The 15,327-nt window shown below is 36.4% G+C and overlaps 1 protein-coding gene across 5 annotated transcripts in view; it reads left to right on the top strand.

The window, feature by feature from the left end:
• The window catches only part of PPP3R1 (protein phosphatase 3 regulatory subunit B, alpha), a 60,552-nt gene that overhangs the window by 15,135 nt on the left and 30,090 nt on the right, over window positions 1-15,327 (top strand). The window contains exon 1 of one of the 5 annotated variants that reach the window (XR_004971807.1): window positions 13,489-13,510. The exons of the other annotated variants lie outside the window; for them this stretch is intronic. The gene's annotated coding sequence lies outside the window, so the exon portion shown is untranslated. Of the gene's footprint in view, window positions 1-13,488; window positions 13,511-15,327 lie in introns of those variants that run through there. 5 annotated transcript variants of the gene reach the window in all.

The raw sequence follows: 15,327 nt of genomic DNA on the forward strand, positions 1-15,327 counted from the left end.
AATGAGAAGCCTATAGCCAGAGTTGGTTCAGCTGTTCATCAATTTCATCAAGGACATAGGATTTGGTTTACTTTAAAGCTGGGCATATCAGGAGAGAGTTGATGCAATTTCATATACTAGCATCTGTCTGAAGACATCACTTCCTCAAATTTCTCTTGGCTTTACAAAGATGAATGAAAACACATTCTTAATATCCAAAAAAGAAAAGAAAAGAAAAAAAAAGAAACAGTCTAAATGTCCATCAACTGATGAATGGATAAATAAATGTGATATACCCATATGAGGAAATAGTTTTTGGTAGTAAAAGGAAGAATTTTCTTATAAGTCTCATAGCAGGTTTTTTCCTTAAGTCCAATTGTATTCTCCATGTGTTCTTGTATACCAAAAAAAGATAAAATTCCTTACTCTGGCAGTTAAGTTTTTGTTTTGATTTTCAGTTTTATTGAGAAATAACTGACACATATCAGTATAAGTTTAAGTTATACAGTATGATGGTTTGATTACCACAGTAGGTTCAGTTAAAATCCATCCATTTCATGTAGATACAATAAAAAGAATTTTTTTTTCATGTGGTGAGAACTCCTAGAATTTACTTTCTTAACTTTCCTATATGTCATATGGCAGTGTTAACTATAGTCATCATATTGTACATTACATCCTTTGTACTTAGTTATCGCATAACTGGAAGTTTATACCTCCAGGGCAGTTAAGTTCTTAAAAACTGGTTCTAGCTTACAAGAGGTTAGGCCTTATAGAAAGTAGTAAAAACCTCTTCAGTGTTTTATTTCATACTTTGCACAATATTTTATTTGGTACTCTGATGGGATTGTAGGTACTGAAAATTACATTTGGTGCCTGACGGTATACTTTATACTGTATCTCTTCCCTCACCAGTTCATAGCTATTACCCTTGTATTGTCTGTCTTTTCACAAAAAGTATTTTCTGTACCAGGTTAACCATAACCAAAATTCAGCTACTGTTCAAAGGATATCATCTCCCATGCAGCCCCTTTAATTGAGGGAAGTCTGCTCATTTTAAGTTAGGGGTGGGTGGGAGTTGTTGGCATTGTGATAGATTAGGAGTTGGGAAACTTTTTCTGTAAAGGGCCAGATAACAAATATTTTAGGCTTTGTGGGCCATACAGTCTATTGCAAATTCTCACCTCTAGCATTGTAGCTTGAAGCAGCTATAGACAATACTATATAATAAAATGCTAATATGAAAATCAACTAAATATGGAATGACTGGTCACTATGACGCGCACTGACCACCAGGGGGCAGATGCTCAACACAGGAGCTGCCCCCTCGTGGTCAATGCATTCCCACAAAGGGAGCGCTGCTCAGCCAGAAGCCAGGCTCATGGCTGGCGAGTGCAGCGGTGGTGGCAGGAGCCTCTCCCACCTCCAGGATAGCGCTAAGAATGTTCAACTGCTGGCTTAGGCCTGCTCCCCACAGTCCTTGGCAGTTGGACATCCCCTGAGGGCTCCTGGACTGTGAGAGGGCGCAAGCTGGGCTGAGGGATGCGCGCCCGCCCCCCCGACCCCCCAGTGCATGAATTTTGTGCACCAGGCCTTTAGTATATAAATAAACAAGTTGTGGCTGTGTTCCAATAAAACTTAAATTTACAAACACAGGTGACAAATTGTTTCTAAAAGCACAGACAACAAAAGATTAAAAATAAATTGAACATCACCAAAATTCACAATTTAAGTACTTCAAAGGACACCAAAAAAATGAAAAGACACCCACAAAATGGGAGAAAATTTTTGAAAATCATAGATCTGATAAAGGACTTCTAATCAGAATCTATAATAATAAAAGCATAATATGCTAATTAGACCAGATGTCCTTCCAGACAAACTTCTCTGAAGTGGTGGGGGCCGAGCCCCTTGCACAAATTTCATGCATCAGGACTCTAGTACAGTGGGTCTCAACCTTCCTAATGCCGCAACCCTTTAATACAGTTCCTCATGTTGTGGTGACCCCCAATTTCATTGTTACAAACTGAACATAATTAAAGCATAGTGATTAATCACAAAAACTATGTAATTATATACGTGTTTTCCGATGGTCTTAGGCGACCCCGGTGAAAGGGTCGTTTGACCCCAAAGGGGTCGTGACCCACAGGTTGAGAACCGCTGCTCTAGTATGTAAATAATTCTTAGGATTCAGGAACAAAGAAACACCCAACTAAAAAATGGGTAAAGAATCTAAGTAGACATTCTCCAGAGAATATAAACTAATGTTCAATAAGCACATAGATGCTCAACATCATTAGTCATTAGGGAAATGCAAATCAAGCCACCTGAGATACCATTTCACACCCACTGGCATGGCTGTAATACAACAAGATAAGTGTTAGGATATAGAGAAATCAGAGCCCTCATAACATTACTATGAAAAATGCAAATGTTGTAGTTGCTTTAGAAAACAGTTCTCAAAATGTTAAACAGAGTTACCATATGGCCTAGTAATTCCATTCCTAAACAATACATACCTGCAGAAATGAAATAAAAAACTTGTACATGAATGTTCATAATAACATTATCTTAATAGTCCCCCCCTCCCCCCCCAAAAAATAAAGGAAACAGTTTAAATGTTTATCATCTGATGAATGGATAAATAAATGTGCTATATTCATACAAGGAAATAGTTTTTGGTAGTAAAAGTACTGATTCTTGCTATTATATAGGTAAACCTTGAAGTTACTCTGCTAAGTAAAACAAGGAGCACACAGTGATTATACGTAATGTCCAGAATAGGCAAATATATATATATAGAGAGAATATTGGTTGTTTAGGATTGGGGTGAGGAAGGGAAATTGAACTGCCAGTGGATGCAGTCTTGCTTCTGGGGTGATGAAAATGCTCTAAGTTTGATTGTGGTAATGGCTGCTCAACTCTGGGAATGTAACACATAGCATGATGACAGTTAATGATAATGTATTGCATATTTGAAAGTTGCTAAGAGAGTAGGTCTTAAAAGTTTGCATCACGAGCTCTAGCCGGTTTGGCTTAGTGGATAGAGCATCGGCCTGCAGACTGAAGGGTCCCGGGTTTGATTCTGGTCAAAGGTACATGCCTGGGTTGTGGGCTCAATCCCCAGTGGGGGGCGTGCAAAAGGCAACCAATCAATAATTCTCTCTCATCATGGATGTTTCTCTCCCTCACCCTTCCTCTCTCAAATCAATCAAAATATATATTTTTTAAAAAGTTTGCATAACGAGAAAAATTATCTTTGTAGATGTATGGTAACATGTTAATTGTAATTACTGTGGTGATCATTTTGCAATATATACAAATACTGAATCACTTGAAACTAATATGATATGTCAATTAATATCTCAAAAAAGATACAACAGACAAACCCCAAACAAACCCCAAGAGGGTGTAGACCTGATTTTGCCTGGGGGCCATCATTACTTATTAACTCTTGTGCAGTCATTTCCTTCTATCTGACTGCACTTTTCTTTATTTCTTCTCATTGCTATCATCTAAAATCTTTCTAAATGCTCTAGTTTTTCATTCAGAATTTAGATTCCTGTGTCACATTTTCCTACTAGGTTCCACCATCACTTTAAATTGTTATGGGCATCCTTGTTTTAGTGTTCCCTGACCTCCATTTTACTAACCTACTTCTGTCTACTTCCACTATTCCTGTGGCCATAGTCAAGATGGTCTCTTACCATTATCCAGAACTGTTCCACTGCTAGGACTTCATTTGCTCTGTTTTGAGATTATTTTCTCAATGATAATGATTTAAAATGCTATGTCTAGAATTTTCTGTTGTGTTTTGGGATTATATGTGTTTTTAAATTAAAATATAGTACCAAATTAGTATTGTTCCTACAGGAAGTTATTGGATAGTTTTCATGTAATAATATTTTATATTTTCCATCCCTTTACTCCTCCTCTTCTCAACTGTCTCCACCTATCTCACACCCTCTTACTGTCATGTTTCTGTGATTATGACTACTGTGTTAGATATATGAACAACACATATTAAGTTGCTGTGCCAGTGTGAGTTGGCAGTGACGAACCACTTGAGTTTAAGTGTTCTGAGATGAAAAGAAAATGGCTCCAATACCTTATTGCTTTTTCTGTATAATATACAAAGTGTGTGGCTATATGATATACTATTGGCAATAATACTATGGGAATCACATTAGCTTGAATTCAAATTTGGTCTCTGCCACTACCAGCTGTGAGACCTTGTGCAAGCTGCTTACCCATAGCACCCTTGTTTATCCAGAAGATTGTTTGGAGAATAAATTAGATCATGTATATAAAGTCTGTAACAGAGTGTCCATTATCATTTTCTTTTATTCAGTGAGTTTTCCTGTGTCCCATTTATGTTTGTATTCACAAAGATAATTTTTGAAGATTACTTTCTAGATCCATCAGTTTTTATCTTTTAAAAAAATCCATTAGAACTTGACAGAGGAACAGCACTTACTGTATTACACATTTGGTTTGAACTAAAGTAAAGTAGTTACTGAAATTTAAATTAGTATATATGAAATGTCTGAAGGATTTTAGGACTTTGTATAAAGAATTGTTTTAATACGAAGAAAAGTAATTTTATTGTTAGAATAAAACCAGATAATAAGAGCCAGCAGGTGTGCTGTTTTTACATTGTTTTTAAAGAGCTCTCTGCTTTAATAAAGCTTTTGGCATGTGTCTCTTGCTTCTGGAGAGATATTTGGACCTTTAGGAATGAAATCCTCTTAAATCCTCGTCTTTATTAATTGCTTACAGTGTATAAGCACGTTGTAAGATATCATTCTTAACCTTTTTGGACAACTACTTTGTCTTTTAAGAGTTTTCTTAAATGTTGGAAGCCTCATTCCTGGAAAAATTGTTGGTTGGCATAAAGAAGATGGTTAATTGGCAAATGGACTATGTATAAAGTTCATATACCAATTGTTTGGAACTCAAAACATTTTTTTCAAAGAAATAACAAAGAGGGATAATAAAGAGTTACAAAAGCATACTTTGGAGATAATTCAAAATATTTTTTATATACAGTATATTGTTTATATATAATGTTTCCTATATATTACGCACTGAAGGATAGTGAAAAAAAGTGCTTTGCTCTTATGGAGCTTACAGTGTAGTAAGGTAATCATAATGGGAAACTGATTCTTTAAAAGCAACTCCTCTTTGCTTTTAACTTAAGTCTAGTTAAGGTAGAATCTTGTTCCATCCACAGCCACATTAGTTGTGTGACTATTCAGAAAATATTTTTTTCTGACAGAGACCCAGAATAATTTGGTCCATCTTTGTGTGTTCATAAAATAAGGAAGTACTTACGAGTGTGTGTTATAGTAAATCGGCAGCTGATTTTTAAAAATGCCATCCCTTAAAGTCATTTTAAAGATAGTCTTGTAGGGCTAGTGTTGGTAATTACTCTTACATTAGCAATATGCATAAGTTAGAGTTATTATTGATCAAATTAAAGTTATACTTTGCTTTTAATATTATTTAATAAAGAGAGAATAATTATTTTGTTCCTTTTGTGACTCTTAACTCCTTCCTACTTAAATTTTTTCTTACATGATTTCTAAAACTATATAAGAATATGAACCATAATTGAACCAAAGTAATATGTTTCATAGTATAAGAAAACTAAAAGAATAATATAGATTATGATAAATTCATAATAGAAGATTAAACTATTAGACTAGAACCATAGTCTACTGATTCTCTTCCAGTATTTAGTCATTCCTTTGTATTTGGTGAATTTCTCTTGTATTAGTTTTCTATTTTAATTTCATTTTCCATTTTTTATGAATTCTTCTTTGAGTGCTGACCATTTCCAAAGTCATTTTCTAATATGGTCTTTTCTTTTTATTTATTTACTTGTGCTCCGGTGCACAGATTTGTGCAAATTGAAATGAAATTAATTAGAGGGTGGCCGGCGGGGTGGGACTGGGTGAGATGGGCCGGGCACACCCTGGAGCCAGTCTCGCATGGTCCCTCCCCAGCCAGCTGGCCGCACCTGGGATGGTGCTGAGGCTCGAAGGGCATCTGCAGAGAGAGCTGGGTCCCTCTGGCAGGTGGGGTCCCTCAGCCTAGCCTGTGGGGATCGGGCTGAAACCAGCTCTCTGACATCCACTGAGGGGTCCTGGATTGCAAGAGGGCAGTTCTCGGGTGACGCACCCTGGAATCAAGCTCCCTCCTCTCTGGTTCTGGAGTTTGCGTCACCCAAGAACTGCCACTGCTAAGTCATCACAGCTCTAGCTTTGAGCATCTGCCCAGAGGTGGTCATTGCGCATCATAGGTACCGGTTGGACGGTCGCTTAGCCTTTTATATATATCAGTGATGGCGAAACTTTTGAGCTCGGCGTGTCAGCATTTTGAAAAACCCTAACTTAACTCTGGTGCCATGTCACATACAGAAATTTTTTGATATTTGCAACCATAGTAAAACAAAGACATATTTTTGATATTTATTTTATATATTTAAATGCCAATTAACAAAGAAAAATCAACCAAAAAAATGAGTTCACGTGTCACCTCTGACACCTGTGTCATAGGTTCGTCATCACTGATATATATACTAGAAGCCCGTTGCATGGAGATTCGCACAATAGGCCTTTCTTCCCCTGGCTACTGGCACTGGTTTTCCTCCAGCACCCAGGACGCAGGCCTTTGGTCCGCTGTGACTGCAGTGAGGCTTGGCTTCTCTGCTGCGGCTGCAGTGGAGAAGCCCAAGCCTCTTCAGTCTTCAGTCTTCACTCTTCACTCTTTACTCTTCACTCTGGCCGGAGCCTTCAGTCTTCGCTCTGTGCCTGCATATGCAAATTAACCGGCATCTTTGTTGGGCTAATTTGCATAGTCACTCTGATTGGCTGGTGGGCGTAGCGGAGTGACACCAGTTTGCATGTTTCTCTTTTATTAGTGTAGATAGATTTTTAAAAATAATTCTTTATTGTTAACAGTATTACATATGTCCCCCTTTTCCCCCAATGACCTCTTCTGGCCCTCCCCCTCCCTACCCCAGGACTTCACCACCCTATTGTCTGTGTCCATAGATTATGCATATATGCATATGAGGTCTTTGGTTGATTAACTTCCACCCACCCTCCCCTGCCTTCCCTCTGAGATTCTGTTCTCTGTTCCATGCTTCCATGTCTCTGGATTCACTCTGTTCATCAGTTTATTTTGTTACTTAGAGATCAAAATGTGGGACAATTTATGCATCAAATTTGATGATAATAAAAGATTATAACCATTAAAATAAAATCCGTAAGTCCACACTGTAATATATACAGAAATGAAGGAGAAAAGAAAGCCTTTCCCTACAGGAGAAAGCCAAATAATAAATGTTGAAGAAATGAAAGAATTAGAAATCTCCCCTATGGCAATTGTATGAGTTAATCTATTGCTCCATAACAAATTACCCCAAAGTGTAGTGGCTTAGAATAACACACATTTATTATTTCACAGTTCCTGTGGGCTTAATTGGGTTCTCTGCTTCATGGTATGTCAGAAGGCTGAAATCAAGGCGACAGCTTGGGATTGGGGTGTCATATGAAAGTTTGATTGGGGAAGGATCCACTTCCTCACTCATTGATTGTTGGCGGCATTCAGTTTCTTGTGGGCTGTTGACTGCAGGCCGCCCTCAGTTTCTTGCTGTGTTAGCTTTATTAAAACATGTAAGCTAACAAAGCAACTCTTGGCAAAATAGAAATCAGTCTTTTGAAACCCAGTCACAGAAGTGATAATATTGTCATATTCATTTGGTTAAAAGCAAGTTACACAAGGGAAGGGGATTGATTATACAAGGCTGTACCAGGAGATGGGGATCATGTTAGAGGCTGGTTATACCAGCAGTCATCATAATGTAATTAACTGAGACAAGAATCATTAATAGATGTTAAAATGAATGGGCAAAAGTTTTAGGAGTAACTTGGGTATTTACATAGTCTAAAACTAACTTCCCATAGTATGCTTATTAAAAACAAAGGGGAAAATTAACTTTACAGTGGAGAAACCTGGCAAACCTTAATTAAGTAAAGTTAACATTACCAGTAATGTGAAAAATCAACATTATCTGCTTCCTGATATCAGAAAAGAACATACTACCACCTCTTATATTTTACTGAAGGGTATAATCTGAATCTAATCAGGAGGAAGTATTAGGCAAATCTATTGAGGGACAGTCTACAAAATAACTAGGCAGTACTTTCTAAAAAAATCAAAGTCATGAAAGACATAAAACAGGCTGAGGAGTTAATTGTTCCAATTTACTATTTGGAATTAATGCCAAATAGAGACATGACAATTGACTACAATACATAATCTAGGGTTTTTACTTTTTTGCTATAAAGAATGCTATGGGCATATTTATGTATTACAGAGTAATATAGAGTATTATTATGAAACCATAATAGAATATTAGCACTATTAGAATAGATCCATAGTGTACTGGTTCTGTTGCTATATTGAATTGTTTTCTTTTTTTATTGGTGAACTTCTCTTCAAATTCTTTAAATGTCAATATTCCCTATTGGCAAAATTTAAATCAACATCTTTAAATTGGATCAGCTGTTTTTCTCAGTAACACTAAAACATCATTTGTTTTGCTCACTGTGTTTACATTTGCACTGATGGTGCAAAACCAGTGGCTGGTAATACCAATGGTTGGCAACATGCTGAATTAGTAGTTCTTGAGTTCTTCACTGCCATGCAATTGCAGTTTTAAAAAACTCCAGCTTCATGTAAGAATATCCTTGGTAAAGCAGTAAAAAGTATGTTATTACATCTAATCATTGTGTATATATATCTTACTATTCCGAATGATAACATGATTTCTTTACAAAGCACCACTTCTGCATACTGAACTTAAGAGGATTATTTTGAGAAAAAACAAGTATGTGATTTTCAAGGTGAATTAGCTGCCTTTTTCATAGACCACCAAAACTACTTGAGAACATCTGACAAAATTTGGTTATTCACATTTGAATATTGGCAGACATTATGAGCAGTGAGCCTGTCACTTCAATGAAAACAGTTGATAGACATGAAACATGAAAAAAATAGAAAATTTTAGCAAATAAATAGAAGATATAAAGAACTGAAAAATATAATAACTGATAGAGTGGCTCAGTGAATGGCAGAATAGAGCATCTAGAACAAATGGAAATGCCTAATCTTCCTCTGTCTTACTTTTCTTTCCATATTTAAATATGACTAGCATCTTCTTTAATAGTAAAACAACTTAATACAGCTAGAAGGACCCCTTGTACTCATCTAGTCTAAGTTTCTTATTTCCTTCATGGAGAAGTCAGCACCTAAAGGGATGGGTACTTGTGGACTCAAAGCTTGATAGAGACAGACTTGTCCACGGAATGCTATTGATATCAGCCATTTCTATTTTTTGCTTCTGCCCTTTGATCTTTTCACTTTGCCCCAAATTCACCTATCCAGTTTCATACTTCGTTTTCTAAGAACAAGGGATATTTGTTCTAGAACAGTTATTAAGGTGGTCATTGATTTTTACCATAGGAAAAAAATTGATTGATTTCATTATTATAATTCAATTAATTGGGAAGTTGGCAAGCTTTATCTTTCAGCAGATAAAGACATTTGGATATATTTAACTTTTTCTTCAAGTCAATATTCAGTATTTTAAAAATTTTATTATTATCAGGTTTGGTACACACTAAGTAAGAATAGAAAAGTATTTTCTAAAGAAAATTTCTGGCAAAGAAATGAAAATATTTTATCTTATTTTGTTTAGAGTTACTTTGATCTTAGAGTGTCAAGATATGAGAATAAAAATAAAATTTATAAGTGCATACTGTAAAGTTTAGAATATTTTCTAAGGCCTGCTGTCAGAATATTTAGATATTTATCTTTATCGAGTAGACTTAAGAGATGGCAACATTGTCTTATTTGGTTATAGGCTCTCCTTGTGAACTATAAATATTACTTCACTGTTAAGAGTACTGCTTATTTAAAGTGTACGTAGAACCAAATTCTCAGTAGATGCTCATTATGAAAAGTGAGCATCAAGGAAAGTGAAACTCTAAAGTTCTTTAGTAACTTGACTTTTAAGAATTTCTTGAATCTGGCAATAATGCCCTTAAATCTAACCACGTTCTTTAACACATTGGTGCTTAAAATGCTAATTAAACCAAGTTCCTTAAGGTTATCTAGAGCAGTGACGGCGAACCTATGACACGTGTGTCAGAGGTGACACGCGAACTCATTTTTTTGGTTGATTTTTTTGTTTTGTTAAATGGCATTTAAATATATAAAATAAATATCAAAAATATAAGTCTTTGTTTTACTATGGTTGCAAATATCAAAAAGTTTCTATATGTGACACGGCACCAGAGTTAAGTTAGGGTTTTTCAAAATGCTGACATGCCGAGCTCAAAAGGTTCGCCATCACTGATCTAGAGTTTTACATGCACCTATAAAATTCTTTCTTGAATAAATTTTAGGACATTGTTAAATCTGGCAGGGGATATCAAAAGATAAGACAACTGTTGTCTTCATAGAATTTAAAATCTGAGGAGGGGACTAACTAAAGGATGAAAGAATCATAGTGGTAAAGATTACTATTACTAAGTTTCTGGCTTCTCGTGGTTCTGCAAGAGTAATCTGAAAAATATATATTTGCTACCTTGAAATGTATAGGTATCTTATAAAAACTATATTATTATTATTATTATTTTTTAAATATATTTTATTGATTTTTTACAGAGAGGAAGGGAGAGAGATAGAGAGTTAGAAACATCGATGAGAGAGAAACATCGGTCAGCTGCCTCCTGCACATCTCCTACTGGGGATATGCCCCCAACCCAGGTACATGCCCTTGACCGGAATCGAACCTGGGACCTTTCAGTCCGCAGGCCGATGATCTATCCACTGAGCCAAACCGGTTTTGGCAACTATATTATTATTTTAAAGAAAATGATATTTTTATCTTAACTGAAGACTTTAAGTGTTATGAAACAATTCCATTATACTTGGACTCCTTGTTGAGTCTTTAAAAAATCAGCTTTATTGAGATATAGCTTACATACAATATATTTTAAGTGTACAGTTAACGTGTCTTAACATATGTATATCATTTTGTAAGCACCATCACAATTAAGATGTAGATAATTTCTTTTACCCTAAAATATTAATCCAGTACACCTTTGCATTGAACACACTCCCCTCCCACCCGTCACACACACAACCCCTGATATTTCAATAACTGTAGCTTGCCTTTTCTAGTATTTGTAAATGCAGTCATGTAGTATGTAACCTTTATATCTGGCTTTTTTCACTTAGCATATTGCTTTTGAGATTTATTTATGTTATTGTGTATATCAGTAGTCTTTTCTATTCATTACTGAGTAGTACTCCATGTCTTAAGACACCACAGCTTGTTTGTCCATTTGACAGTTAATGGATATTTAGATTGTTTCTTGTTTGGACTATCCTATCTAATAAAGAGGGACTATGCTAATTGACCCTCACACCGTCACAAAGATGGCGGCACCCACGGCCAATAAGTAGAGAATATGCTAATTGACTGCCCTGCCCTCAAAGATGGCGGCACTCACAGCCAATAAAGAGGGAATATGCTAAGTGACTGCCCCGCACCCAAAGATGGCGGTGCCCAGTATCCTCAGCCCCGCCAGGGTGGCAGGCTTGTGGCAAGACCGGGCCCATAGGCCTGGCCACTCCACGTGCCTGCCTTTGGAGACCCCCGGGCCCCTCAGCTCCCCAGCTGCCCAGGGCTGGCCTGAGGTGCAGGCAAGCCTTGATGGTGGCTGCCCAGCCACCCAGGGCTGCCCCAGGCTCAGGTAACCAGGGCTGGCCGAGGCTTGCGCTGCTGGCAGTGACAGCAGCAGAGGTGTGATGGAGCGTCGCCTTCCCCTGATTGTCGGGTTGCCTCCTTCCCCTGAGGGCTCCCGGACTGTGAGAGGGGGCAGGCCGGGCTGAGGGGCCCCACTCCAGTGCATGAATTTTCATGCACCGGGCCTCTAGTTAACAATAAACTTCTATGAAAATATGTGCATAAATCTTTGTTGAATGTTATGTTAAACTTAAGATCCACCAAACTTTTTTTCAAAATGGCTGTACCATTTTGAGTTCCCGCCAGCAATGTATAAAAATTTCATCTGCACTCCACATTTTTACCAACACTTGGTATGTCAACATTTTTATTTTTAGCCACAAATACTAAAAAAATTTAGCCACAAATATTTTCTGTTGCTGTGTAACACATTTTCATAAACTTATTTGCTTAAAACAATACCTATTATTTCATAGTTCTGTAGGTCTGAGTTCAGCACAGATTCTCTTCAGGGTATCACAAGGCCGAAATCCAGATGAGTTCTCATCTAGAGGTTCTGGATAAAGTTCTGTTTCCAAGCTCTTTTAGGTTATTGGCAGAATTCAGTTTCTTGCTCTTTTTGGATTATGTCTGTTTCCTTGTTTATTGTCAGCTGGAGACCACTCTCAGCAGCTCCTAGAGACCTTCCGCATTCAGTGGCACATAGCCTACTTCATCTCCCTTATGTTGAATTTTCATATTTTGCATCTCTGACTTTGCTCTGTTTTTAAGACTCTTATGATTACAGCAGACCCACCTGAATAATCTTACCATAAGGTCACCTGATTTGGAACCTTAATTACATATACAAAATTCCTTTGCAACAGTACCTAGATTATTGTTTGAATAACTGGGAGAAGGTGTATACCAGGTGCTAGGAATTTCAGAAGGCCATCTTAGAATTCTGCCCAACACAAAACCATTTATTTGTTGTACGTTTTCAGCAATACTTCACATGTTGGCATTTTTTAGCCATATACATACTAGTTGCACATATCCTGGTAGTTTTAATTTGGATTTCTCTGATGTCTAATGATGTTGAACATCTTTTCACGTTCTTTTTTTTTTTTTTTTTTTAAATATATTTTATTGATTTTTTACAGAGAGCCAGAAACATCGATGAGAGAGAAACACCGATCAGCTGCCTCCTGCACATCCCCCACTGGGGATGTGCCTGCAACCCAGGCACATGCCCTTGACCGGAATCGAACCTGGGACCCTTCAGTCCACAGGCCGACGCTCCATCCACTGAGCCAAACTGGTTTTGGCTCACGTTCTTATTTGCTGTGTATATATCTGCTGTTGTTAAATGTCCAGGTCTTTTGTCTCTTCTTTTTTTTTTAATATCCATTTGTTTTAGCATCATTTATTGCAAAGATTGAATGTGGTTATATGGATATGTGACTGACTGTGTGTGGATAATTCTTTAAGTCAGATAGTGTAAGTTCTTCAACATAGTTGATTTTAAAAAATTTTGGCTTCTTAGTCCCTTGCATTTCCACATACAATTTCAAAATTGATTTACCGACGTCTTTAAAATATTTTACTGGAATTTTGATTGGGATTGTGTTTTGTTTTTTTTAAATAGATCAGTATGTGGAGAGCTGTCATCTTAACAGCTAGTCTTCTGATCTGTGAATATGATATAGCTCTGTGTTTTTTAAGGTAATCTTTAATGTCTGTCAGCTGTGTTCAATAGTCTTTATTGTACAATCATTACATATATTTTATTAACTTTATCACTAAATATTTTGTATTTTTGATGATTTTCTGAATGGAAGTGTTTTCTTAATTTCCTTTTCCTGTGCCAGAATTTCTTGCATCTTGTCTTATTGTACTGGTGCAAATATCTTTATGTATCTTGTTTCTGCTCTTAGATAGAAGGCATTTAGTGTTTACCATATTAAGTATGATGTTAGCTGTAGGCTTTTTGTAGATAGCCTTTATAGATTGAGGGAGATCCTTAGTTTGCTGAGTTCTTATTTTACCATGAATGGGTGTTGATATTTGGTAGATGCTCTTATTATACCTGTTAAAATGACTATTAGTGGTTTTTTTACTTTGTAGTGAATTCCATTAATTTTAAATATTAAACCAACCTTGCATTGCTGAATAATTCTGAGTTGGTCATGATGTTTTCTTTTAATATGTTTTTCTGGATTTAATTTGCTCAAATATTTTTAAGGATTTTTATATCCATGGTCATGAAGAAATATTGGAATATAGCTTACTGGGTTTTCTGTGTTTGTTTGGAGTGTCATCTGATTTTGGTATCAGGGTAATGATGTTCATAAAATGAGTTAAGAATTAGTCCTTTCTCTTTTACCTTCTGAAGGAATTAATGTAGGTTGGTATGTTTTGGAAATTCAAATATATGATAGAATTGACCAGTGAAGCCATATGGGTGTAGTTTTGTTTTTGTTTTTTTTTAATATATTTCTTTATTGATTTCAGAGAGGAAGGGAGGAGAGAGAGATAGAAACATCAATGATGAGAGAGAATCATTGATCGGCTGCCTCCTGTACGCTCCCCACTGGGGATCGAGCCCACAACCCAGGTATGTGCCCTTGGCCGGAATCGAACCTGGGACCCTTCAGTCTGCAGGCTGACGCTCTATCCACTGAGCCAAGCCGGCCAGGGCAGTGTAGTTTTTTTGAGGGAAGGTTTTTAAACTCAAATTCAGTTTAACAGCTATAGAGGTGTACAGTTTTTCTCTTTTTCCTTGACTTAGTTTCAAGAAACTCATCTATTTTAAGTTATAAAATTGATTTTTATATATTTAGACTATATTTAGAATATATTTTATATATTTAGAAAAACTTACATAAGTTTTTGGTTTTACTTATTTATCTTTCTGTTTACTTTCTATTTCATTAATTTATTTCCCCCCCCCTCTCTCCCCTTGTTTTGGGTTTAATTAATTAATTTTTACTATTATTTTAGTTTTTTAATGTGGGAATAGATCATTGTATTTTAGATTTTCTTTGTAAAGTAGTATTTTCTTTAAAACACTGCTTATCCTGTATTCAAAATATTTTCTGATTTCTCATAACTAATTGCCTTTATGACTTATAGCTTATTAGAATTTTGTTTTATTTCCAAATACTTCCATAATTCCAAATATCTTTCTACTTTAATTCCATTGTAATGAGAGAATATATTCTGTATACAGTGGGGCCTTGACTTACGAGTTTAATTCGTTCTGAGACCGAGCGTGTTAAGGAGCTCGTTAAAAAGCTCGTTGACTCAAATTACTCTATCAACTCAATGCAAAATATCGGCCAAGAGACAGCTGGTATCTCAAAAACTCGTTAGTCGGGACACTCAGTGAGTCAAGGCCCCACTGTATTTTAAACCTTTTAAGTTTATTGAGAGTTTTTATGAGGCTCAAAATAATGTCGTCTTTGCCAGTGCTCCATGTGAACCGGAAAATAATATTCTGCTGTTTTAGGATCTGTTGATTGATAGTGTGCTCAGATGTT

This window comes from Myotis myotis, unplaced genomic scaffold (genome assembly GCF_014108235.1).
Source record: "Myotis myotis isolate mMyoMyo1 unplaced genomic scaffold, mMyoMyo1.p scaffold_m19_p_14, whole genome shotgun sequence".
NCBI classification, from domain to species: Eukaryota; Metazoa; Chordata; class Mammalia; order Chiroptera; family Vespertilionidae; genus Myotis; species Myotis myotis.